Source organism: Physeter macrocephalus, chromosome 11 (genome assembly GCF_002837175.3).
Source record: "Physeter macrocephalus isolate SW-GA chromosome 11, ASM283717v5, whole genome shotgun sequence".
Lineage (NCBI taxonomy): Eukaryota > Metazoa > Chordata > Mammalia > Artiodactyla > Physeteridae > Physeter > Physeter macrocephalus.
This window is the reverse complement of record NC_041224.1, coordinates 7,051,700-7,076,168: the sequence shown is the minus strand read 5'-3', so window position 1 is coordinate 7,076,168 and position 24,469 is coordinate 7,051,700. Positions and strand designations below refer to the sequence as shown.

Below are 24,469 nucleotides of genomic sequence, written 5' to 3'. Positions count from 1 at the left end.
TGGAGTCCAAAGGTTGTGCTTCTGGGTGGGTTGCTTGGGTTGGTTTGCTTGTTTTTTCTTGTCTTTGGTGGGGGATGAGAGTCTCTCTCCCAGAGGATGAGGATGATGATGGACTCATGGTTTTACCTGTTTAGTGTATTTCAATCAATTGCATTTACCAATGCTTTTGTCCCTCTATTTCTCCCTCTTTAGCCACTGGGAGGCCTTCCACTTTGGCTCCTACGTCCTTTTCACGCAACCCATCAGTCTCCGCTTTCTTTCACCACAACACATCTCAGCTCCTCTTTCTTGTTTCCTGCCTAGACTTGGCAGTAGCTGTAGCTCCAAAGAGCCCTGCTTCCTCCTAGTGGGCCTACTGATTACATTCTAGAACACAAAATACATGTCTCTCTACGCTCGTCAGCCTGGGCATGGGAGCTAACATCTCTTCCTCCCCCACCTCCCCCAGAGCTGCCCACTCAGCAGGTCGGCTTTCTCCCAAAGGTCTGGAATAGATGACATTCTGTGGTCCCCTCATAAAGCTTCACTGCATTCCAAATGGGTAAATAATTGCATTCTTAGTATTTTCCTGATGCAGCTGTGAGTCTGAGAAGTGACAGACGCAGTGAGATGTAAACCAAGGCACAAGCTAGTCAGAGAGCAATGTGGAGTTACAAGCAAAGGGGACCCTGAGGTCAAGGGAGCAGTGAGATGAGGGGGAGGGGACCGAGACATGAGGTGGCACCGGGTCTTGCCCTGAACACATGTGCCAGCCCTGAGGGACTGGGCCCCTTTCCCTGGAAGCATCACCGTCTTGGAAAGAGGGAACACAGCTTCCAGAAGGATTCCCAGGGATCAGAGGAAGAGGAAGGGGACCTCTGGCTGAGATCAGCTGAACTCACCAAACCATCAATGGTGGGTGGGGGGACGGGCGCCAGAGACAGATCCTGTCCCGTCCACATCCACCAGGAACCAGCGACACAGGAGGAGGAGGACGCTGCCCTTTGCAAAGACAAGTGAGCAGATCCAATGAATGAACAAGGGAATGTCCGTGCCAAGTTCCCTTGACCTTGAGCAAGGAAACATTGTACAAATTATAAACATCAGTAAACGAACTGCCAATTGAGTTCTTGAATCACTGGCAACTTGGAATCCAGAGGAGAGCCCTTCAGAGACGTGACGTGGATTCTCTAGGTGCGAGGTGAGACAAAGGTCTGATTTAACCACCGGGCCGTCCCTTGCAATAGCGTGTTATCTTTCAGAGAAAGGCAATGTTGATCTCTTCTCCTCGACTTTGGCTCGGGACAGAAAGAATCTTCCACTGTGTGTCTGGAACTCATGGAGACCGGGTGTGGGGAATCTAGCTAAATTTACGCTCTGGGCCGCGCGCCATCTGCTGAGCCCTGTTGTGCAATTAGCAGACCTCTCCTGTGTAAGCCGCGTGGCCTCCTGCGCAGCTCGCTCGAGTCCCTGCCATCACAATAAGTTTGATATGCGCCATCGCTGCTCAGTGTTCTGCAAGTCATTCCCTCGCTTGAGACCATACAAGGTTAGGGTTTCTGTCCACTGCGTTTCAAGGGTCACCTAACCAGGTCCTGCAGGATTTCACATCTGATTCAAAGGCACCCAGCGTCCTGGGGTTCCCAGGAGAAATGTGGGGAAATAAAACCCATGGCTGACACATGGAAGAAGCTGCCGGGGGGCTCTGAGAGTTTGTCCAGGTGGGCTTTGCAAAATCCCGTGTTCAGGCAAAGCCCCGGTATTTTAAACAGACAGGAAGCTGGCAGAGAGAGCCTCCCCGAATGGCCAGCCCGTCGATGTCATTTTCTGTGTGTCGTGCCAGTCTGTCTCCTGAGGGCACAGAAACAAGTCTGAGGGGGCTTTGAGATAAGCACATTCGGGCTGTGCTGACTGGTGATCTCAGTGCCGCTGGGGTCCCCAAATCCAAGGAGAAGCCGCACCCAGCAAGCTCTCGGTGGGCGTGCGGGTGGATTTGGAGCGCCCGGTCCAGCATCTGTTCCAGCTACTGTACTGTCACCCTCTCCACCCATCACCCTCTCTTTCCGTCCCCCCTCCCCGCCCAAACGACCCCCGCCTTGACAGTGGCCGCGCTGAGCAGGTTAATACCGAATTACGAATGCCAACAATTACTGATACTGATATCACTGAATGTAATACTGAGCGCTGAAGCTGAAGCGAGACAGCAGGGGTGACAAGATCTCACCTGGGGTCTCTCTGGGGAGGGGGTCCCATCCCCTCCTTTGTCCCTTCAGGGATGTAACACTTTCGAAGACTACGGGAAAAGGTTTCAGTCTGAAAAGCATTAAGACGCACGTTCAGCTGGCAGAAGCCGCCCCTCCTCAACTGATGGGAAGACACTGAAGAGGTTGGGAAGGGGCCTCCCAGGTGGCCCAGCGTCCACCTTGCAATGCAGGGGACACGGGTTCGATTCCAGGCGGGGGAACGAAGATCCCACAGGCTGCGGGGCACCTAAACCCGCGACGCAGCTGCTGAGCCCGCAGGCTCTGGAGCCCACGAGCTGCAACTGAGACCCGATGCCGCCACGTAAAGCAGTCCGTAAATGTCTTTATTTTAACGTTGAGAAAACTGCTGGGAAGCTGACTTCAGGGCTGGACTTCTGGAACTTTCTCTTGTCCTCAAGCAGGCCTGCCGGGGCACCCTATTCTCAGAGCTGCTGTACAGTCCGGGGTGGAGGGCCGTTGGGGAACGTGGGAGGGAACAGAGACAGGCCTGCTTCAGACGCCCCCGGACTGTCAGCGGGGTGAGCATGTGAGGCGCAACGTCAGGTCGGCTCTTGGAGGCCCTGCTCTTCGATGCGCCCGCTGAGCTCACGTAGGGGCCTCCCCTGGCCCGGGGCCCCAGGTGCGTGCAGGCCGCCGGCTTCCCGGGTGTAGTGCGGGCCCGCCTCCTGCAGGGGCGCTCGGGAGCCCCTCGCCCTGCGCACTGGGGTGGCGGGGCCTCGCAGAGGGCGCGGCGCCAGCCCTGCGGGATTTCACCCTGCTGCCAGAAGGCAACCCCGTGTTCTCGGCGCATCTTTTCTCTCTCCTGGTCCCGCTACATAGGGGCGGTTCCTCCTCCCAGTCTGCGCCCCATCTTCCATTTTCCTGCCCCCTTCTCCCCCTCTCTTGGTTCTCCTCTTTTCTCCTTTCCTCTGTCTACTTGTGGTCTTTTCGGCCTGCCTCACCCCCCCACCCGCCATCAGTCCACCTAATCAGTCAACTCACCAACAGCCTGTCGCGTGCCAGGCGGTTCTCTGCACCAGAGATGGGGCAGGTACAAGGCAGAGAGATCCTGGACCTCTAAATGGACCTGGTGGGCGATGGTGGGACAGACTGATGACAAGGAAGCCGAGGGGTGGATATGGTCGTCTCAAGAGGTGAGAGATGCAATAAAGAAGATATATTAGAGAACTGAGACAGAAAGTGGTGGTGGGGAAGGGGGCACTCTTTTAGCCAATGTGGTCAAAAGGAAGGATGTTTTTGAGAAGGTAACATATACTTCGGACTTGAATACTGAAAAGGAGGTGGCTGTGTGAAGAGTTGAGAGAAGGTTTGGTAAGTGCAAAGGTCCTGAGGCAGCTGGGAGCTGGCGTATCTGAGCCGGGAAGGAGGCCAGTGTGGCCGCAGCTTAGCGAGCCCCAGGTACCGAGGTGGATGAGTAAGTGGGAAAGTTGTAATCTGCAGGAAAGGGTTTGGGTTTGATTCCGGTTGAGTCAGGAAGACGCTGGCAGTATTTAAGCAGGTGAGTGGTAAGAGAATATTTATGTCCTGGGAAGCCTCTGTCTGTGCAGAGGGGCAGGGATGGTGGCCAGGAGGCCAGCTGGGAGGCTTTGCCCAGAGGCTTTGTAGCCCAGAGATAATAGGAGCTTAGACCCTCACTGGAGCAGAAGAGGGGGACAAGAGGTCAGATTCAGGGTACCTTTGGGAATCCGACTGGCTAAGGCAAAGAGATAAAGAGGCTAAATTTCCTTTCCTTCCCTTTTCTCCCCTTTCCTCTTCAGCCTCCTTCCCCTCCTTTTTCTCAATTGAATGGTGCCATATATTGAGAGTAGCAGGTTAGAGGTGGGGAGAAATCAAAAGATATACTTTAGCCATGGCCTCAGCTAACCTACAAGGCAACTTGGAGAGAATTAGAAAGGCACCCCCACGGAAGGTACCTCCTCTGCTGTGCGGTTGGAGCCCACACCTGAGCTCAGGGCTTAGGAAGCTGGACATGGGCTGCACGCCCATCGGGCTCCCTTGGCTGGCTGCCTTAGGCAGTACACAAGCTGGACAACGGTCCATGGCGACCCTGGTCTGGCCCGTATCACATCGGAGATACCTACCTGTTAGGCATCCGAATAGAGATGACAGGCAGACAGCTGAACATGTGGGTCTGAATTTCAGGGAGAAGTCGGGGCTAGAGACGTGAATTTAGGAGGCATAAGAAAAGACAGAATTTAAATTCAGGGGGCTGTTTGAGATGCCCTAGGCTGTGAGGGTGAAGGAGGAGGAGAAGCAGGCTAGGAAGTAAGCCTGGGACACTCCATGATGCAGCAGTCAGGAAGGAGGAGGGGAACGCAGCAGAATGACCCAGAAAGAGCTGCTGGTGACACGGGGACAAACTGGGAAGCGATGGCCCAGACAGCAAATGAAGAGAGGGTTTGAAGAGGCAGAGATGGGCTCTGTCAGGTGACGCTGAGGCTTAAGGAAGATGAGTGGTGAGCGGAGCATCTGTTCAGATGGAGACTCGGGGTGCAGAGTGCGGGAAACGGCTCAAAGCTTGATTGGAATGGGCTGGGCACAGAGAAGGAGACAGAGGCCACCCTTTGGAGGCGTTCTGATAAAAGGGGGAGAGAGAAAAGCAGGAGGTGAGTGAGAGCACAGGTCGGGCAGCGATGTTCAACCAGAGAAGACCAGGAGGGCAAAGAAAGAGTAAGGGAAGCAAGGGACCAGAGGGTGTCTGCAGAGTGATCATTAGCGCATAGGACACAGACTCTTATTAAGAAAAAAAAAAAAAAAAGGCCTGAAATACACATAAGAGAATATACGTACTCAAGACCTTTCCTAGCTCAATCGCAAGGGCAGAAAGTATTAATAAGAGGACTATTTGATGAAATGATACATGTATCAAAGTTACTGTAAAGGAATCTGCAAGCAACACTTATAAACTGACTTTGAAGCACTTGCTAAGTCCAAGCTCTGTAGTGAGAATTTTATATGCGTTATTATTTAATTAATTTACTTATTTATTTTTGGCCGCATTGGGTCCTCATTGCTGTGCGTGGGCTTTCTCTAGTTGCAGCGAGCAGGGGCTACTCTTCATTGCGGTGTGCAGGCTTCTCATTGAGGTGGCTTCTCTTGTTGCGGAGCACGGGCTCTAGGCGCGCGGGCTTCAGTAGTTGTGGCACGTGGGCTCAGTAGTTGTGGCGCGCGGGCTCAGTAGTTGTGGCGCACAGGCTTAGTTGCTCCGCGGCATGTGGGATCTTCCCGGATCAGGGCTCGAACCCGTGTCCCCTGTACTGGCAGGCGGATTCTTAACGACTGTGCCACCAGGGAAGTCCCTATATGCATTATTTTTATTTAATCTCGGTACAATACTTTATTATAGGCACAGAATCTGCACTTTCAAGGCTGTGCAGTTAACTAAGTTATAATGCTTCTTCAAACTTGGAAAGGATATTTACAACATATATGACAATTTTAGAAGATTGAATATTCATTAAATATTAAAAGCTCTTATACATCAATAAGAAAAAGAACCACTTAATAGAAAGATAAAGCAAGGAGCTACATACAGGCAATTCGACAAAAGAAGGAAACAGAAAAGGCTAATAGTATGCTCCTCAGCAACCGTAAGATATAGGAAATTCAACAATAATAAAAGCCTATGAGTTTAGCAGAGATTAAAAGCATACCAAAAGTTGGTACTCTCATACATTTTGCCAGAGCTTAAATTGCCACAACCTTTGTAATGGCCAATTTGGCAATATTTGAGGCCATCTCCTTTTACCCAGTGATTCCTCTTTAGAATTTATTGTATAGAAATCAAGCATGTAAAGATATATGTTCAAATATTTGGTTTACAGCATTTATTATAGAAAAAAATCCAAATGGCCACCAATCAGGAACTGGTGACATAAATTATGGTAAACCATAGAATGAAATATAATGAAAAACTTTCAAATATTGAGGTAGAAGCCAAAGAACTGACCTGTGAAAAGTCTACAGCATATTGTTTAGTGAATAAAAGAGATGTATTCCGTGTGTAAACGATGATTCTAGTTAGCCTCATGTCTACCTGTTTGTGTAGAGACAAGGTATAGAATAGCATACACGGAACTGTTCTTTGGGGTGTGCTTTTGGGGAGGCTTTCACTTTTATTTTCTATGTTTCATTGTTTGAGTTATCTTCCACTGAATATATATTATTTTTATAGTCATAAAAAAGAAGATAAAATGTCATATAATTAAGACACCTCATCAGGATGGGCGTTCCTTTTTTTTTTTTGGCTCTGTCAATCATTACCATTTCCCCCCTCCCCCTCCCCCCTTCCTCCCTCCTCTTTCCTCTCTCTCTTTCTACTGATTCCAGTTGAGTAGCTGTGTGCCACCCTGCCCAGATTACAGCTGTATCACCTGTGGAGGGCGGGACTCTATCCATCAGGTATCCTGCACCCGGCACAGTGACCAGCACCCCTCCAAGTGCAGGCAGCCTCAGTTAGCACTTGCTGTTGAGCAGTGGATTCAATGATCGTAACACATCTGCTTTCCACTGTTCCACTGGAGCAGTGAGGCTGTTACACTTGCTGGACCCACTGTGAGCGGAGAGCTTACTGCACCGAACGCTCAAGGTCAATTTGTTGAAGGGCTCACAGAGAACTCGGGCTGTCTTGAGGTCTACGTTCGGGGCACCTATTTGCCCTGTGCTTAGCACAGAAGCCACATTGCATGTACTCCATAAATGCTGCATGCGGTGATTATAGTTAATGCTGCGTACGGTTACTCTCAACTTATTCAGAGGGTAGATCCCAAGAGTTCTCATTACAGGGAAAAAAAAACATTTTTTTTCTTTTTTTTTTTTGTATCTATATGAGATGATGGATGTTCGCTAAACTTATTGTGATAATCATTTCCTAATATATGGAAGTCAAATCATTATGCAGTCCACCTGAAACATACACAGTGCTGTACATCAATTATATCTCAGTAAAACTGGGGAAAACATGGCTAAGATAAAAAATAAATGTTGGGGCTTCCCTGGTGGCCCAGTGGTTGAGAGTCCACCTGCCGATGCAGGGGACGCGGGTTCGTGCCCCGGTCCAGGAAGATGGAGCGGCTGGGCCCGTGAGCCGTGGCCGCTGCGCCTGCGCGTCCAGAGCCTGTGCTCCGCAACGGGAGAGGCCGCGACAGCGAGAGGCCCGCGTACCGGAAAAAAAAAAAAAATGTTGAATGAATGAATGGGTGGACAAAAGAATAAATATCGATGTGTCTTACCATTTGTGGTTCCTGCGACATTCTGTGTTCAAAGCCGTCTGACATGAGGCTCTTGCTCCTGGAGCTGTGACCTGAGGGTAAGTAGCATTGTCTCCCCTGGGGGCTCATTAGAAACGCAGCATCGTTTCACCTGGGCGCCCCCCAGACCTGCTGAAACAGATGTGCATTTGGACAGGATCCCCGGCAATTCGCATGCGTGTGTGTGAGGCCTGCTTTAGAGGGAAAGTAGTTGGCTGCTGTTTTTTAAATTTCTGGGTTTAATGTTCTCTAGCTCTTCGGTACTTAATTATGAGACTTTCGAGGTTTCACTGGAGGATAGGCTAAGAGGAGGTGGCCCTGCATAACTGCAGACTTTCGCCGGCTAGGGGAGAGTTTTCGGAGCAACTTTTAAATCAAGGATAAAATATCTGTGTTCCCACGCTGCGGCGAGCCCTCTGTTTCCGCTTTAGCTGTGCCTGGTTCCAGCCTCCCCGGGGATGGTCAGGATTAAGGCAAGAAGGCCTCCCCTCTGGGTGAGTGAAGCAAGCTGGCTATCTACCCTCCACAGCCTGCGCCTGAAGCCAGGTCAGTGGTCCTATGAAGCCATCCGGTGGTGGAGTGTTTTCCATCTGGGAAGTAGCTCAGAGCCCAGCTCAGCTGCCAGGGACAAAGAAGGCTGCGGCTCTCGCCCTGCTTTCTGCTGGCCCACACTCTCAAAGCCCCATGAAACCAGCCTCCTCCGTCCAGCTCTTTACAGACAGGCGGGGTGGACTCTGCAGGGGTGTCCAGGATTATGATGGAGGGGCCCCGGCAGGGAGGAGTGGAAAACAAGTTCTGATTCCAAGCCCAAGTCCTGGTTATGAGCCCCTTGCTGCTTTCCAGAAGACTGCTGATGCAGGCTGCCCTCGGCCAGGGCTGGTCCAGCCTCCAGAGCAAGGCCCAGGCTGATGTCCACTGGGGGTGTGCGGGGGGGCACACCCACTCCCCATGGGGAGGAAGGTGGCTTCACCTGGTCCATCAGCTGAAGAGCTAGGAAGTAGCTGGGCTCTCCCTCCTCCTGCCCTCCCCTCCTTCCCCCTCCCCTCCTCCCCCTTCCCTTCCCCCCCCTCCTCCCCCTCCCCCTCCTCCCCTTCCCTTCCCTTCCCTCTCTCAGCTCTGAGTGGCCTTGGTAGCTGAGCATCCAACCCTGGTGTCCAGGGGCTCCAACTACAAGTGGAGTCTGGCCTCACCTCTGCTGAATTTCACCCCCGCTGTAGCCTTTTCCCTCACTGTGAATCTCACCAGCTTTCCCCGTTTATCCCTGAAGCCCGTGCCCGCGTGTGCACGCACGTGTTGTGCGCGCCCGCGTTTGCACACCCGAGTCTCTACTCTGAACCTCGCCCCTCCCTCCAGGCCCCTCCCCTCCCCCCCTCCTCCTCCTTCCTCCTCCTTCCTCCTCCCCGCCTCCTCCATCGCCACCCCAGCCCCACCTCCTGTCCTTCTCGCTCCCTTTATCTGGGGGCAGGCAGGAGCGAGCTGAGCTGGCCTCTGATGATTCTGTCTTTGGCTGCAGAAACTTGACTTTGGGTCAGGATCAAGATTCCAAAAAGACGGCCTCTCTGCTGCCTTGATTTTATTGAAGGGCTCCTGCCAGTCCGTCTGAAATAGCAGAGATAAGTATAATCCACTTTCATGGCAGCCAAGGTCGTTGGATAAAGTTGGAATTTGATAAAGAGCTAAATGGCTATTGAAACACGGGGAAACCTTGCTGAAGCAAGTTCTTCTAGCTGCTTCCTCACACAGAGTTAGTGCAGGGCTCCAGGTGCAGCCAAGACAGATTCCTGGGCCCAGCCGCCATTGACTTCAGCTGCTAAAAATTTAGCTTGCTACTTGTAACTCCCTCACTCACCTGCTGGGAGAATCTCAATAACTGGCAAAAGCTGAGCCCAATAGTTCTCGGGGAGCAAAGCGTAGACGGCTTGCCCCGGCCCCCCGCGATGCCTCAGGGGCTGAGAAGGCAGTTCCCATGAGGAGCAAGAAGCATCCTCTCCGTTCGCATTTGCCAGGCGTGTTCCACGTGGCCTCTGCGGCGTGGCGAGCGTGACTGCAGGTGTGCTGGAGGATGGGCAGGTACCGCCCAGGGAGCATTTAACCCCGACCCTTGCTGGCAACTGAGTTATGCTTTTTGAGTCCCAGCTCCTTTAGCTGTAAAATGGGAACAGCAACGCCCACTACAAAAGTTTGTTGGTTAAATGAGGAAAGATCCGCCTTGCTCCACCGTGGGTGCCAGTAAATATTTGTTCTCTTTATTGGCACCAAAATTCTTGGTGGAGATGTGGGAGAGAGGATTGGGGGTATCACGGTGACTTTTTCTCAACCTCCGTACCTCTATCCCCCCAACTCCCTGCTGCCTGAGCTGGGTATTCAGATGTCCCCCCCTCCTGCCCTCGCCTCCAGGTCCTTGGAAATCAGGGCCACATGCACAGACGTCCCCAGTGGAGGAGGCCTTTGTCAAAGTGCAGATTCTCCTTGGAGGAGAAGCAGGCTGAGCCCCGCCCCCGGGGCGTGAGTGCACTCTTGGGTGCGCTCTCCTAACCCCAGAAGTGCTTCAGCCTCAGGAGCAGACCAAGCACGGGGGAGAGGGAATGGTGATGGGGGAGAGGTGAGGAGAAGAGGAAAAGGGCAGGAATGGGAAGCACAGGCAGCAAGACGGTGATGCGGGCTCTCTCCCTCTGATGGCAAATCATTTACCTTGCGGAAGACAAACCTGCTGCTTTTACAGGGGACTCCTCCTACACTGGCCGTTAGAGTTTATAAAGACTTTCTACAAGGTCTCAGTAGGAATCCTGATTTTACAGTGAGCCAAGTTTTCACCACCTGACGCCATCTTGAAAAGAAATCTGTCCCCAGATATTCCTGGACATCAGCTTTCAGAGCCAACATTTCTCTTTCATAGACGCAGGTAGAAAATTTTTAAAAATGATTTTAAAAAAATCTGCAAATCTTTGTTTTCCATCAAGATGTATTAAATATTGAAGACATTCAGAAAGGAATAAGGAATACTATAATGAGGGTTGTCATATCTCCCAAGCAGTTTAATTGCATAGAGTTAAAGCCAACAAATACAAAATATTTTCCGAGAATATGTAGCAACGAGATAACAATGTGTAAAAAGGGTAGCAAGGGCCTAGTGGACAGACCTGGGGATGGCGGTTACCTTGCGTGGGGACATCGAGGGAACAGGGTAGGGGGGACCCACGGCTCGGGGTGCTGTTCAGGTCTTAGCCTTCTTAGACAATGGCGTGAACCAAAGTCTATTAAATTCTGCCTTCAAGATTCAAAAAACGAAAAGCCCAAGATGCTCAGTGAGAGAAAATTCTAGCTCTCTTCAAAGTCACAGGTCTAAGAAAGGACACTGGACTTACTGAAGTGACATATTTCATTCAGCGACTAGGCAATTTGGATTCAGTTCAGGTTTGGGCGTCGAGCCCACGTTTTTGCTAACGCAGTTTACGCACACAAAACGAGGTGGTGCCTAGCGAGGCCTGTTCTATTTAGGCGACTAAGGAAGCGTTAAACAAAGCACACAAAAAGCACAAAATAAAGCCCGTGTGAGCAGCACATATGGAACTTTATATTATAGACCAGTCTCCCTTCTTTTCAGAGGAAAGGCATTTCCATAAAGTGAGCGTATTTACCGTACATCTGGTATCAGACCTATTCAAGATCGCCGTGAAAAGATTATTTATGACTCCACAGCTACTCTTGTTTACTACACAGATGACATCATCATCCCAATATTGTTACATTACATCAGCCTTTGCCCCACTTTTATTGCCTTTGCTATCAAGCCTGTGGCTCAGGCAAAAAAGCCTTACAAAGACGAGCGCAGAGAGTAATAAAAACGTGCAATTCCAGCCTTCTCTGAGCTAGAAGGGTCACTCCAGCTGGACCACCCTTGGCCCAGAGAGAAGCCCCCTCTGTCTGTTGTCCTGCGCATCCGTCCCCCTTAGCGGGCGCACCCCTCAAGGAGGGGCAGAGTAACACCTTCCAGGGGTACAGAGCTCACAGGAGTATGAAAGCCAGCGTCCGCTCATCTTCTTCTATAACACCATCCCACTTTTGTGGGGGGAGGATGGAGTGACTCCTCTCCTGCGAGGTGGATCCGGGAGAGATTGTTATTCGTGGCTCTATGCCCTCCTCCAGTTACGAGACGGTCATTTGACACAAGCTAGACCAAATAAGCTCTTCACAGCCCAGGAACACCTCTGGATTTTGAATCGCCGTCTCCCCTTGCACAGAGGAGGGAAAAACAAGGGGCAGAGATGAAAAGGCAGAAGGCATTGGAGCTCATTTATGTGAGTGGCAGCGCAGTCAGCCCTCGGCATCCACCAGGGATTGGTACCAGGAGCCCCGTGGATACCAAACTCCAGGGATGTTCAAGTCCCTTATATGAAACGGCGTACTGTTTGCATATACCAATGCACACCCTCCCGTAATACTTTAAATCTTCTCTCGATGACTTATAATACCCAATGCAATGTAAATGCTATATAAATAGTTGTCTGCGAGTGGCAAATTCAAGTTTTGCGTCCTGGAACTTTCTGGAATTTTCCCGCCTAATATTTTCAATCCAAAGTTGGTTGAATTTGCAGATGCAGAACTGGCAGATACTGAGAGCCGACGGTAGTTGGGTTTATTGAAGTAAATTTCTAGTCCCTAGATGGAGACACTCCTGCCCTGGGTGCCCCGACAGCAAATGGAAACTACGCCTCATCTTATAAAAAGGTCCAGGCTTCTGCCGCATTTTGCAGGTCGCTGGATTCTTCCTGGAGAACGGGGACCACCCATATCATGAGGTGTCGAGCAAAGTCTGTTTGTATCACTTACGTTGCCGTCTTTAATCATCCTTAACGGGCTACACTGACCCCAGGTTCTAGGTCCCGTCCCTTCCAATGAATTCCCGTTATCGTTAACCAAGCTGGCGTCTCTGTCTATTGCCTGCAATCAGAGACTCGCAGCCCAGCCCCCGGCCTGCTCCGTAGCTGTGTGGACAGCCCAGCTCTAGGGACGAATATGCCACAGCCCGTCCTGAGGAGTCAACCACGCGGCCGGCAACTGCGGCATCCCCAACACGGACAGCCCTGTGGGTGGTGTTCAGGCTCCTTCACGCCCACCCGGAGCCCCTCGACGCTGTGTGCCGAACGGAGAATCAGCTCAGCCTGCAGACCGGACGCTGACAGGCACCATCAGCTCCTGATGGTGGGTACAGCCTCCCCCGCGCTGGAGAGACAGCCGGCAGCACCATTGTTCCCTCGGGCCCAGAAAGGACTCGAATTCCCAGCTGGGTCCAGGGGCCGTCCTGTCAGTCCCCCAGGGCTGCCGTTTTCCCTCCCCCCTCTGGCCACAGCTTTAAAAACTGACTGCCGGTAGCAGGAAGCTCTGCCTGTCCCCTCGTCTCCTGGCAGCTCCCGGAAGCGACGGTGGCAAAGGGGAAACGGCCACCACCACCCACTTCCAGCCCCCCTGGGGACATGGGCCGGGGCCGGCCGCCTGCGTGGCAGCCGGGAGGGACCCGAGGAACGACTGCTCTCGTGAAAGGAAACCTGGAACGAACGCGTGAAGCTGGCTGGGGTCTGGGCTTGTCCCAGCGGAGCTGAGTCCTGCGGGGGGCCGTCCAGGGCGCCCGCGCCCGTCCAGTCATTACGCAATTCAGTCCTTGTCGCTGACGCTCGCTTCGTCAGCAGAGCTCTCCGCACTGATCCGCCCGAAGCACGGGCCCCGAGGCGCGTGTGTGCCGCTTACTGATGCTGTGAGGCACGGCCGTGTCGTGGCGCTTGCAGATGGGGGTGGGGACCCAGACAGGCCCAGCAGGGCTGGCTGCTCCCGGCTCCGCGGCCCGCGGGCTGGACGGCGGCGGCACACGCGGCCGCCTTCCGGGATGCCTTGGTGGCGGCCACGCGCACCTGGCGCAGCGTCGGCACGGCCCGAGGGCCAAGTCCGGCGGCACTGCGGGGCCGAGCCCCGCGGGGCAGCCCCGGGAGGCGGACGCGCTGCCTGCCTGGGGACTCGGCCACTACCTGCTGCTGGAAGCAGCGCCGCCCGGCCCAGGTTCAAGGGGGGGGGGGTGGCGGCGTCAGCGACTCGGGAGCCACGCGGAAAGCGCCTGGGGCTGGACAGAGCCCGTCCAGGAGGGCTGCCGCTGAGCCGGGAGCCCCGGAGAAGCCTGGCCGCGGTCACGGCTCGCCTCGCGCAGCGCTCCCTCCTCTGGGCTCCGAACCCGGCTCTCGGACGACTCCGTGCTGCCCCTCGGCCTTCAGGGCGAAGTGCACGCGGTCTGAGGACTGAGGTGCAGAGGGCAGCACGGCTGATCCACGTGCTGCCACCCAGGGCGCCCACGAGGGCGCCGTCCCACCCCTCCAGCGGCGGGATCCGGGCGGGCAGGGATGCGGCGGGGCGCGGCTGAGCCGAGGCAGGGCTCGTCCTTCCTCTCCCTTGTCCCTCTGCACCAGGCTGCCCTTGCCTGCTCCCCCTCCCCGACAACGGGGGTCTCACCCTGACCCTGACGCGCAGCTCCAGACCCGGGGCCCTCATCCGCCTGCCGAGTCTGCAGCCCCCAGAACCCGCGGTCCCTGGAGCCAGCTCTGCACAGCCTGAGCTCACGCCCTCCCTGCAGCCCCGGGGTCCGCGAGCTCAGCTTAGGACGGGCTGGTGGCACACCGGTGACGCTGTCTAGAAGGGCCGGCACCCAGCAGAGCTGGGCGCCCGCTCCTGTCTGCGCGTGGCCCGAGTGAGCCCGGCACCGCCCAGCGCAGGACGACGCCTCCACCCAGCTGGCCACCCGACGGGCCGGGCGAGTCCCCGGGGCACTTCAACTGCAAAAGGAAAGAAGGTGTATTGGCGGTGGAAGGGGTAGAAAGATGTTACAATCAGCGCTTTCAAAAAAAAAATAGTTAAAGTCTCTGCACCAAGGAGTGAAATTGCAGCAGGCTGGCGGCACACAGGGCGAGGGAATGTAAGTCTCACGTGAGAGCCCAGCACAGAGCATGGAGGCGCACAGGTCAGTGTCGCTCGGTCCGGACGGACCCTGGGCCCCAGCCACCTCTCGAGGTTCTTTCCCTTCCAGAAAGCACAGCGTGTGGTCAGTCCTGTGGGCTTTGGGCAGACAGTTCCCAGAGGCGGCTCCTGGCTCCTTGCAGCTCCCCGCATAAAACGAGCTGGACCTTAGATCCCATATATATGCGTTAGCATACGGTATTTGTTCTTCTCTTTCTGACTTACTTCACTCTGTAGGACAGACTCTAGGTCCATCCACCTCACTACAAATAACTCAGTTTCGTTACAGGTCAGTGTCGCTCGGTCCGGACGGACCCTGGGCCCCAGCCACCTCTCGAGGTTCTTTCCCTTCCAGAAAGCACAGCGTGTGGTCAGTCCTGTGGGCTTTGGGCAGACAGTTCCCAGAGGCGGCTCCTGGCTCCTTGCAGCTCCCCGCATAAAACGAGCTGGACCTTAGATCCCATATATATGCGTTAGCATACGGTATTTGTTCTTCTCTTTCTGACTTACTTCACTCTGTAGGACAGACTCTAGGTCCATCCACCTCACTACAAATAACTCAATTTCGTTTCTTTTATGGCTGAGTAATATTCCATTTTATATATGTGCCACATCTAAGGAAATAAAAAACGGTCATGAAGAACCTAGGGGTAAGACGGGAATAAAGACGCAGACCTACTAGAGCAGGGACTTGAGGATATGGGGAGGGGGAAGGGTAAGCTGTGACGAAGTGAGAGAGTGGCATGGACATATATACACTACCAAATGTAAAATAGATAACTAGTGGGAAGCAGCCGCATAGCACAGGGAGATCAGCTCAGGGCTTTGTGACCCCCCTAGAGGGGTGGGATAGGGAGGGTGGGAGGGAGACGCAGAGGGAAGAGATATGGGAACACATGTATATGTATAACTGATTCACTTTGTTATACAGCAGAAACTAACACACCATTGTAAAGCAATTATACTCCAATAAAGATGTTAAAAAAATTCATGTAAAAAACCAATACTTTAATGAAGACAGTGTTATTTTCATTAAAAAATTATCTTACAAAAAAAAAAAAGAGCTGGACCCTTGTGAAAGGTCACGGCCTCTTGCACCGACAGTTCCTACGGGCCTCACTGCAAACCAAGAAGCAAAAACACAGTATAGAACTGAGGCCCAACGGGACATTTATGTTACACACTACGGCCTTGAGTGCCAGCGGGGAGCTCCCCAGCTCTCAGCCTCGATAATCTCCAGGGTCAAGCGCACAGCTCCTCCGGGCTCCTCTGACCAATGTGGAGAGCTAGCACACAGGCTGCGGAGACCCCATCACACACCATTCAGGCTGCATGCCTGTTTCCTACCTTGCTGGCAGAACAAAGTGTACTGTCTGAGTCTTCGTTCTCAACAGCCCCCGGACCTGGCTTAGCCTTGTGGCTGGCAGAGCGCGTCTCTGGATCCTCGCGTGGCCCTCTCGAGCTGTGAGTCCCTCTTAGCCCTTTCCCCCACGAGCTCACGCTCTCCTATCTGTAACCGGGTTAGCCTGAACGGTCCTGTCTTTAGGTCTTGCCTGCCCTGCACTTTGTACCCTGTGGCTGGTTGGGTTGTCCTGATTCTTCACTGTCTCTTCTCATCTATAGCCACATCTCCATTCCCTCACTGTGTGAAAGAATTTACAGTACATATGTGGAATCGGCCAAGCAGACATCCTCATCCCATTAATGTTGGGTTTGGGCACCTGACTTGTTTGGCTGGTAGAATTTGGGGGCTGGGGGGAACATGATGTGAGTGTGTGGGGCTTGGCTCCCTCTGTTGTACTCTGGTTCCAGAACAAAATACACAAGAAACTGACATAAACCCAGGTAACCTGCAGACCCAGAAACAGGAAAAGTAAATGCTTATAAGCACGGAATTTGGGGATTGTTTGTTTTACAGCATGTTCGATGCAAAAGCTGACTGATACAGACCCTGTGCGGGGCAAGAGCCTGCCTCATCGCCAGTTTTGTTCTTTCTGATTTTGTGACTTCAGCTGATGACTTCTTCTCCCATGACCAGCCACTTACACCAGCTGGGTCAGTGCTTTCCTCAGTCTCAACTCCCTCCCACCCGGTGGGCTGACGGAGGACCTCAGCCCCTTTGATACTAGGGTACGCAGCTTATGATAGATGAGGCCCATGGTTCTACAACGCAGACCACACAACTGACACAGAACTAAGACCCTCTTGGCCATCCTTCTCCCCTGGTTAGAGATGTCCTAGTGATAGGGAGAGAGCACAGTTATCCCTCCTGGTAGGGGCCAGTGCTGTTTCTTTAAATTGTGGTAAAATATATAAGCACAAAATGTACCAGTTTAGCCATTTTTAAGTGTACAGTTCTGTGGCATTAAGTACATTCACATTCCTGTTCAACCACCACCACCAGCCACGCATCTGAAAGTCTGTTCCCATTAAACGTTAACTCTCCATCACCCCACGCCCCCAGCCCTTGGAAACCAGATTCTTTTTCTGTTTCAATGAATTTGAAAATTGTGGGTACCTCGTATCAGTGGAATCATATATGTGTCCTTTCATATCTGCCGTATTTCACTCAGCATAACGTCTTTTGGGTTTATCCATGTTGTAGCATGTGTCAGAATTTATTCCCTCTTTAAGGCTGAATAATACTCCACTGTATGTATACATCACATTTTGTTTATCCATTTGGCTATCAGTGGATACCTGGATTGCTTCTACCTTTGGCTGTTGTGACTAATGCTGCGAGGTACATGCGTACCAAAGGCTGGTGTTTCTTAACTATGGTGTCTGCAGCTGGAGGGTAAATACCAGTACTTGTACTTTGGGGGGAGTGCTGGGAAAATGAATCAGACCATGATGTCTCCCTGAAGCCCCTCTCCGTAGGCTCCAGGTGAAAGAGAAAGAGGGGAAGAAAAGTGCCTCTGCCTTCCAACAACTCTTTCCAAAGAAACTCTCCAATTTCTAACCTCAAACACTTTCAACCCTTGGCAGGTACAGAGCTAAGGGTTGCATAGCGTCTTCAGTCCTCTCCTTTGCAAATCCTGTACAGGTAGATGCTGTATATCATGTCCATCACTTCCTTCCCTCCCTGTGCGGGAGGGGCTTAGGGGGTGGGAGCTGTGGAGGGGCAGGGGTGGGGAGGGGAGGGGAGGAGGGGCTGGGGAGGGGCTTAGGGGGTGGGCGGTGCAGAGGGGGAGGGTGGGGTGGGTGACATGCCCTCCCGGCCCCTCCGCAGGCCCACCCTCCGGCCTGGCTCTCACCGCCCACCTGCCTGCTGCTGGAAGTTAAAGTGCCCGGAGCCCTGCAGACCCGGATGCGGAGGATGGGCCCGGCCGGGTGAACCTGTCGTGCAGCATCGCCTGGGTCCTGCTGGGGTGTAGGTCCCCCACGCAGAGCCACGCCGTGGGGTGGCCGGGGGCACTGCTGCCCGCAGGGGGCGGGAGCACGAAGGGACACAAATCAACCGGAACCGGAAACTCCTGGACGGCCCGCAGAACCTGGCCGATCGGGCCAGGGAGCCAGCGTGGCGGGCTGGGCGGGGCTTCGGGAAGACCCCGGTCTCTCGGCTCCTTCCTGGAGCTGGCGGGGCCGACGCGTTACCCTTCAGCAGCCCGCGGTAAAAGATGCTCTCGTGAGGAAGGAGCCTCAAAAAGCAAAATTCTGGCCCTCAGCAGTCAGCGGCTCGTCACGTTTCACGGCCCGGGGCAGGGGTACAGAGACATGCGCGCCATCTGTCTCTTAAAGGCAATAAGTCAGGCTAACGACCTATTAGATTCAAGAGAATACGTTCTATCTCCCTGTGGTGACAAAAAGAAACAAACCTTCATAACCATCTCGAAGGCCAAGTTCAAATTCAGAATTCTCGACCCTTGGGAAGTGGACACCGGCATATGGCGGTGGTGGCCCCTGGGCTTCGTTCCCTTGCCGGCCTCTTCCCAGGGCGTCGTGGTCGTGGTCCGCGTTACCCTCCAGGCCATGGCAGGAGGCACAGGGCACTGCCAACCAGGGAAGCCTTCCAGGGCACCCTTTTGACTGAGCCTCCATCTCGCACTGCCCACGTGGCTGACCTCTCGTCTCCAGCCCCGCCTGGAGTCTCGGCCTAATATCTCCAGAGGTGGGAACGGATACAGTGCCTCCTAAGTCCCCATCGTAAATCATGCTGTCGTGACGCGCAGTGGCTAAGACCTTCAGGAAGACAAAGACCCTCTTTTTAGGCAGGACGTTCCAGAGGCTCAGAGATCCCCTCCCAGTAGCCAGGGCAGAGGCCAGACCTCACTCTAGGTAAGGCTCATTCTTCACCTCACAGGGACCCAGAGTTGGACCCCTCCTACCTAGGTCAGGGGTGGTATTGATCAGAAACCCTCCCAGGAGGTGACATAATCCCAGGAGGAGCGACCCAGCAAAAGAAGCAGGGTGGCAGCATCACGAATTCTCTGAGGAGCCCACGTTTCAAAAGGGAACAAGGTAAGGAAGGAGATTCCCAGTCCACGAAGAGCAGCCCAGAGTGGCCGAGCCTGGCAGGGGTAAGGTCAGGAAGGCCTAGATCGAGCTGAGGCTCAGGACAGTCACCGGCTGGAACAGCCCTTCTAGCCACATTCCAAGAGCATGTGAAGGACCACCTGCTCCGGGCACGGGGGGCAGCGCGGCAGACCTGCTCCTCCTCCAGAAGCGCCAGGGAATAAAACCTGTCCGCTTGTCCAATGAGAAAAGCAAGAAAGCTCTGAGAAGATCAAAGCCAGAGAGAGGGAAAGGCTGAAAGAAGCCAAACCATTGCATCCCGTACTTGGATTCAGCCGGAATCTGAAACACTCCCTCCTGGTAGGTACCTCGTGTGAGGTGAGATACGGAGACAGAGACCAGGTGATGGCAGGTACAGTCACACCTGGCTCCAGACCCCTGTGCTCAAAGGTGAATGACTGCTCTTCACCTGCAGTCACCTCTAACCCTCTGTTTGGGTTCCTCATTTTTATTGTCAACTCGGATCAGGAGACCAAAGGTATTCTTATCATGTAACAGATGACATGAAGCCAGAGGGGGATCCCTGACACCTGAATAGAAGAATTTTGGCAGACCACCACAACAAAGGAAGTTTAATGGAGATGACTATTATATCTGTAAGCTTAAGTTGGAGGAGACCTGGCTCAACAGGAATTCATGTGAAGAAACGGGAGAGGTTTTCAGTTATTGAGAGTCCTGTATGAACCCACAAGATGGTTATTCCCAAGTACTAACCGGGTCTTAGAATGCATCGAGAGAGAGAAAGCAAATACATCGATGACGTGCTTGTCGGATGGCTTTGGAGGGCTGCGCCTACCTGCTGTTGGGCTTCCTGTTTTAATGATCAGGTCCGGAGAGAAGTGGTTCAAGTGGTGATGACTCTGGAAATCACATCATCTAAAATTGGTTGAAGAAGATCAAGGGTTTGAGTCTGAAACAAGAGGGCTTAGAGGAGACTTGTTAGCTGTCCTTCAATATTTAGAGGACCATCATGGGAAGGGATAATAGATTTATTCTATGATACTCAAGAGGGGAAGATTAGAAGGAATGAATGAAGGATACAGGAAGGGCGTCAACTCAACACAGGGAAGACACTTCCAAAACGAATGTCTTATATCGTAGTTAACTCCCATCCCTGGAATATCCACCTAGGGATATTACCGAGAGGACCTTTGGAGTTCAGGGAGGTATGGTATCTGACCAAAATGCAGGATCCCTAATGGTGGAAGTCCCAAGCACTGTGGCAGGCTGCGGTGCTCATCAAACTGGACCACGAAAGCAGCTATCTCCTGCCCCGACAGTAACCAAAGGGTGGCTTCGGTCCCAGAATCAGATTACTTTTCCCCTTCGTTCTGAAGGTTGGGAATAAATCAATAGCTCTGTTGTGGCCAGACTGAGGTTCTGGCTTTTCACGTTGGCAACAACTGTCTCTCATTTGACTGGAATGCAATTGGAGTAAAATTAACTCACTTTCCATACGGTCAGGTGTGCAAAAAGCCCGTGTTCTGATTCATTTTTCCTGGATTGTGATTCTTTGTATGTTTCAAACATCTGCACTGTTCGAGGTCTCCAATTAATAGCTGATGAGATGTTGAGATGGCCCAGGCTTGACTTCTTACCCTCATTCCTCTATAAAACTCACAGCAGCTATAAAAGCTGGCTATTTTCTAGAAATTGTACCTCTATTATTTTTTTGTATACATGATGTGGCACCTGCAAAGACATATCAGGGCTGACCTTGTAGAAGTTCAACTTGGCTTTTCTTTTTCCTGCAGAGCACATCTGGTGAAAGTCAGATGGGGTTTAGGTCATCAGTGGGAGTTTGCCAATGGAGTTGTACTTAAAGGGATGGGAAAATAACAATAGATGTGTGTGTGTCCTCAGGCTAAGACACTAATTTGGTGAAAAGGACACTTTCTGGGGAAACAGGAGGCTTTATAAATTTCCATAAACTTAGGAAAGCTCTTGGGTGTTTCAGAGCTTGCAGGGATGGATTAAAAAATTCCCCCGATAGTTCCAAGGCTGACTTTGCTGAGAATGCGACTCATTTTCCCTAATGTGTGTGTACGTGTGTCATGCCGGCTCTGGTAGACGCGTGCTCCAGCAAATTCCCACAGCTTATCAGACAATCAGCAGATTACGCTCACGCTGCTATACCTCTGTTCCCAGCCCAAGTTGAAGATGGTCTCGTATCTTCATTGCCTGATATTAGCACATCCGAATGGGTGTATAATGCTTGGCAACACGATAAATTATCATTGCATTTACTTTCACCCACACGCTCTTTTTTTTTTTTTTTTTTTGCATTTAAAAACGACCTTTTAACGTTTTAAGAATGTCTAACAGTCTGAGAAAAGAAACAACCTCATAGATGCCATATGGAGTGTTTTACCTGATGGATGAGCTTTGGTAAGTACTCATCGGGACAGACACTCAATCTTTTCAAAAGGTCAATCAAGAATTAACCCCACGGCTACAGGGACGCCCTTGCCCTACCTTCTTCACGAAACCCTTGGATGAAAGAAGAGAGGACAATGACAGCATATGTTGTCATTGGAAGTCGTGACATGGCCTCGAGGAAGCCTCCACTCTCTGTGGATGCAGACCCACCCGTGTCGGGGCCAGAGGGTGTACAGGTGGATGGAGCAGCTCTCCTGCTTGTAAACATACGAGGGTCCTCGGCTCCTACACTGTACAGAGTCTGGATTTGGAACAGGAAAGGGTCTTTAGAGATAACCTTGATGAATGTTAGAATCTGTCGGGGAGCTCTGAAAACAAAACCAAAACGATACCTACTGTCAACTGAAAAATAACACACAACCTAGAAGCTGAGAATTATGTTTTATTCGGTAGACTTTCTGAGGACTTAAGCCCAGGAAGCAGCCTGTCAGGTAGTCCTGAGGGACCATCGGAAGAGGTAAGGGAGAAGCCAGGATACATACGGGGTTTTGCAACAAAGACCAGGTGGTCAGAACTTCAAAAGATGACAGTTAATTAAATAAAACCAGACACCTCAAGTTAAGGAATTTAGCACTTTTCTGTTTATGGGAAGATGCAAGAATCTGGGCTTATTGAAATAATTCCTTTGATGGGCATCTTAAGTAGGGCCGGTATCCTGTTCTTTCCCATCCTGGATCCCCTCAGGTACGCAGTTTGGTGGAGGCAGGGGCCACTACAGTGGCTGACGGCCATATGGCGGCCATATCCTTTGCTTACGGCTGTGACAGACGACTTTCTTCATGAACACTACCACTGCCTGTGCTATAAACCACTTGAATAAGACTTTCTGGGGATAGGGCCCAGGCATCTGCATTATCTAAGCTACTAGGTAATTCTGACATATATTAAGGCCAAAAAAACCCCATTGATCCTGGTCTAATCCCTTTATCTTACACATTGTGGTCACACAGTTAACTAGGGCCCAGACCGGAGACAGATTCTCTGGTACGTTCTCTTTAAATATCAATAACCCACAAGGGGAAAAACATAAAGTTGGTTTTGGTGTCTCCAGTCTCTTCCCACTCTTCTGTATTTACTTCTTTGGCTATGTCCTCACTCCCAGCCAACCCTCTTGGGTTTCTGTGCCCTCAGATTTCTTCCCTCTCCTGCTACCCTTTGGTGCTTAGGAAAGACCCATGAACACTCATGGTGGTTGTGGTGTGTATCATCTCCCTCCCCCGGATATATGGATTTGAACATTTGCAAAGCCTTTAAAGCCACTTCAGCCTTCCGGGATTTCAGTTCTATCGGCTGTAGATAGAGTTCGGGGTTCAAGAATACGGTCCTCACAATGGAATCGTAGATATTAGCGAATGGGTCATTAAGGAATTCTAATTTGAGGAAGAGACCTTCTCTCATCCTTGAAATCACACTCAGTTGGCCACGCTCCACATTTTAAGGGGGACTGTCCCGACGTGTGTTCAGTCCATGGCACTGATTTCGTGCCACTTCTGTGCCATCGAGGAACCCACACCCTCTGTCATACTACTCCACCAAAATAAGCTCTTCCATGTTTCTCTGGGGAATCAGGAATGAGCTGTGAGCCACCTAAATGGGAAAGATGGGCTGAAAGAAAAAATTTTTTTTTCCTAAAGGAGAAAATTAGAAAAATGGACTAAAGGGAGAGAAAGAAAATTTCTAAAATGTGTGAACAGTTATCTATGAATAGTGAGCTGACAGATGCTTTCAATGTTTTTTTAAAAAATATGATTTTATAACAAAGTTTTTCATAAGCATGCATTATTTCTATAATCAGAAACACAAATTAATATTTTAGAAGAATAGACCCATTGCTGGAGGTTTGTGGGCCTCCAGGATTGAACATTCAGGCTGTCTGGTTGGCCAGACGCCGGCCTCTTATAGGTCAGCTGGTAAAACGCTGACCAGCAGGAGTCTAACCCTTTGACCGTGAACTTGCCTGGGGAAAGTACAGCAGCTCTAGGAGAGGAAAGATTTCAAGTCTTACGCAGCAGTCACGACTCCGAGGGGCAGAGGTGGTAAGATTCTTCCTTGGGGGCCGTTCCTGGAGGTGATGGTTCAAGGCACTTGGGGCGGGTGGGGGAGGGCAGGCCCGCAGGCTGCTGGGTCGCTGGCGTTTTATCGTCCTCCTTGAGTTGCGGGACTGCCCTGCCGCCTTGGAGCTTGCCTGCTTGTGGTCCGAAGAGGTTGAGTGAAGGACTGATTCACTTTCCCCAAGAAGATGGAGGGAGACTGTGGTCCTCCAGACAGAACAGTTAGGGAAGTGACGGGAATAGGATGACTTCCTTCCTCTCTGCACGTGAAGAGAAAGTGGCTCTATTTGTAGACATGGTTGAGGGAAAGAAACACGGGGCATATACGCTTGAGGGTGATCTTGTGCGTAAGAGACTCTGTCAGCGAGTATGGATGGAAATTGCATTTGCGCTAATGCCTGACCCAGGAGCCTATTCCTTCCTCAAGGAACCTACATTTGAGTGCAGGGAGGCCGGCGACAAGCAACAATCATAACAAATAAGGACGTGGCGTGGAATAGTAAGAGGTGCCAGGTGTGCAGAAAAAGCAAGGGGTGAGGAAGCAGCAGCCCTGGAACCGACCCCGTTGGGTCTGGGGAAGAAGTTGGTTCCCGGCTTCCTTCCCAGGTTGGGAGGGAATGAGATGCAGCCGGAGAAGGGCTTGTTGGTCTTGGGAGGAGGGCACATTCCTCCGAGGGGAGGGCGGGGTGCTGGGGGCGGATGGACGCAGATGTCCAGGTCAGGAGTTCCATTCTGTGGGCTGAGGAGCGGGAGGAGGGGGCGCGCCCTGTTCCTGGGCAGGATGACCTAATAAGGCCTCTTCCATCTTGCGCGCTGACAGCCTGGCCACAGAGAGGACTCCCTGTTCTCCCTGGCAGGCGCTGCAGAAGCCACAGTGTTTAGGATTTCTGAGCACCACTGAGTGTTCCAGCCAGAGACTCTCCATGTGACCTTCCCCTGAGCTGCGGGGGAAGGGTATGGGAGGGAGGGAGGGGAG

General features: G+C 52.1%; 1 long non-coding RNA gene across 1 annotated transcript; it reads right to left on the bottom strand.

Annotated features, from left to right (window-relative positions):
• Nucleotides 1–5,253: 5,253 nt before the first annotated feature.
• LOC114487234 (uncharacterized) lies at nt 5,254–9,032 on the bottom strand. Its single transcript, XR_003682168.2, has 3 exons — nt 8,923–9,032; nt 7,475–7,621; nt 5,254–5,495 (listed from the first exon to the last, which is right to left on the bottom strand). It is a non-coding gene; the product is annotated as an uncharacterized lncRNA (long non-coding RNA).
• Nucleotides 9,033–24,469: the final 15,437 nt, after the last annotated feature.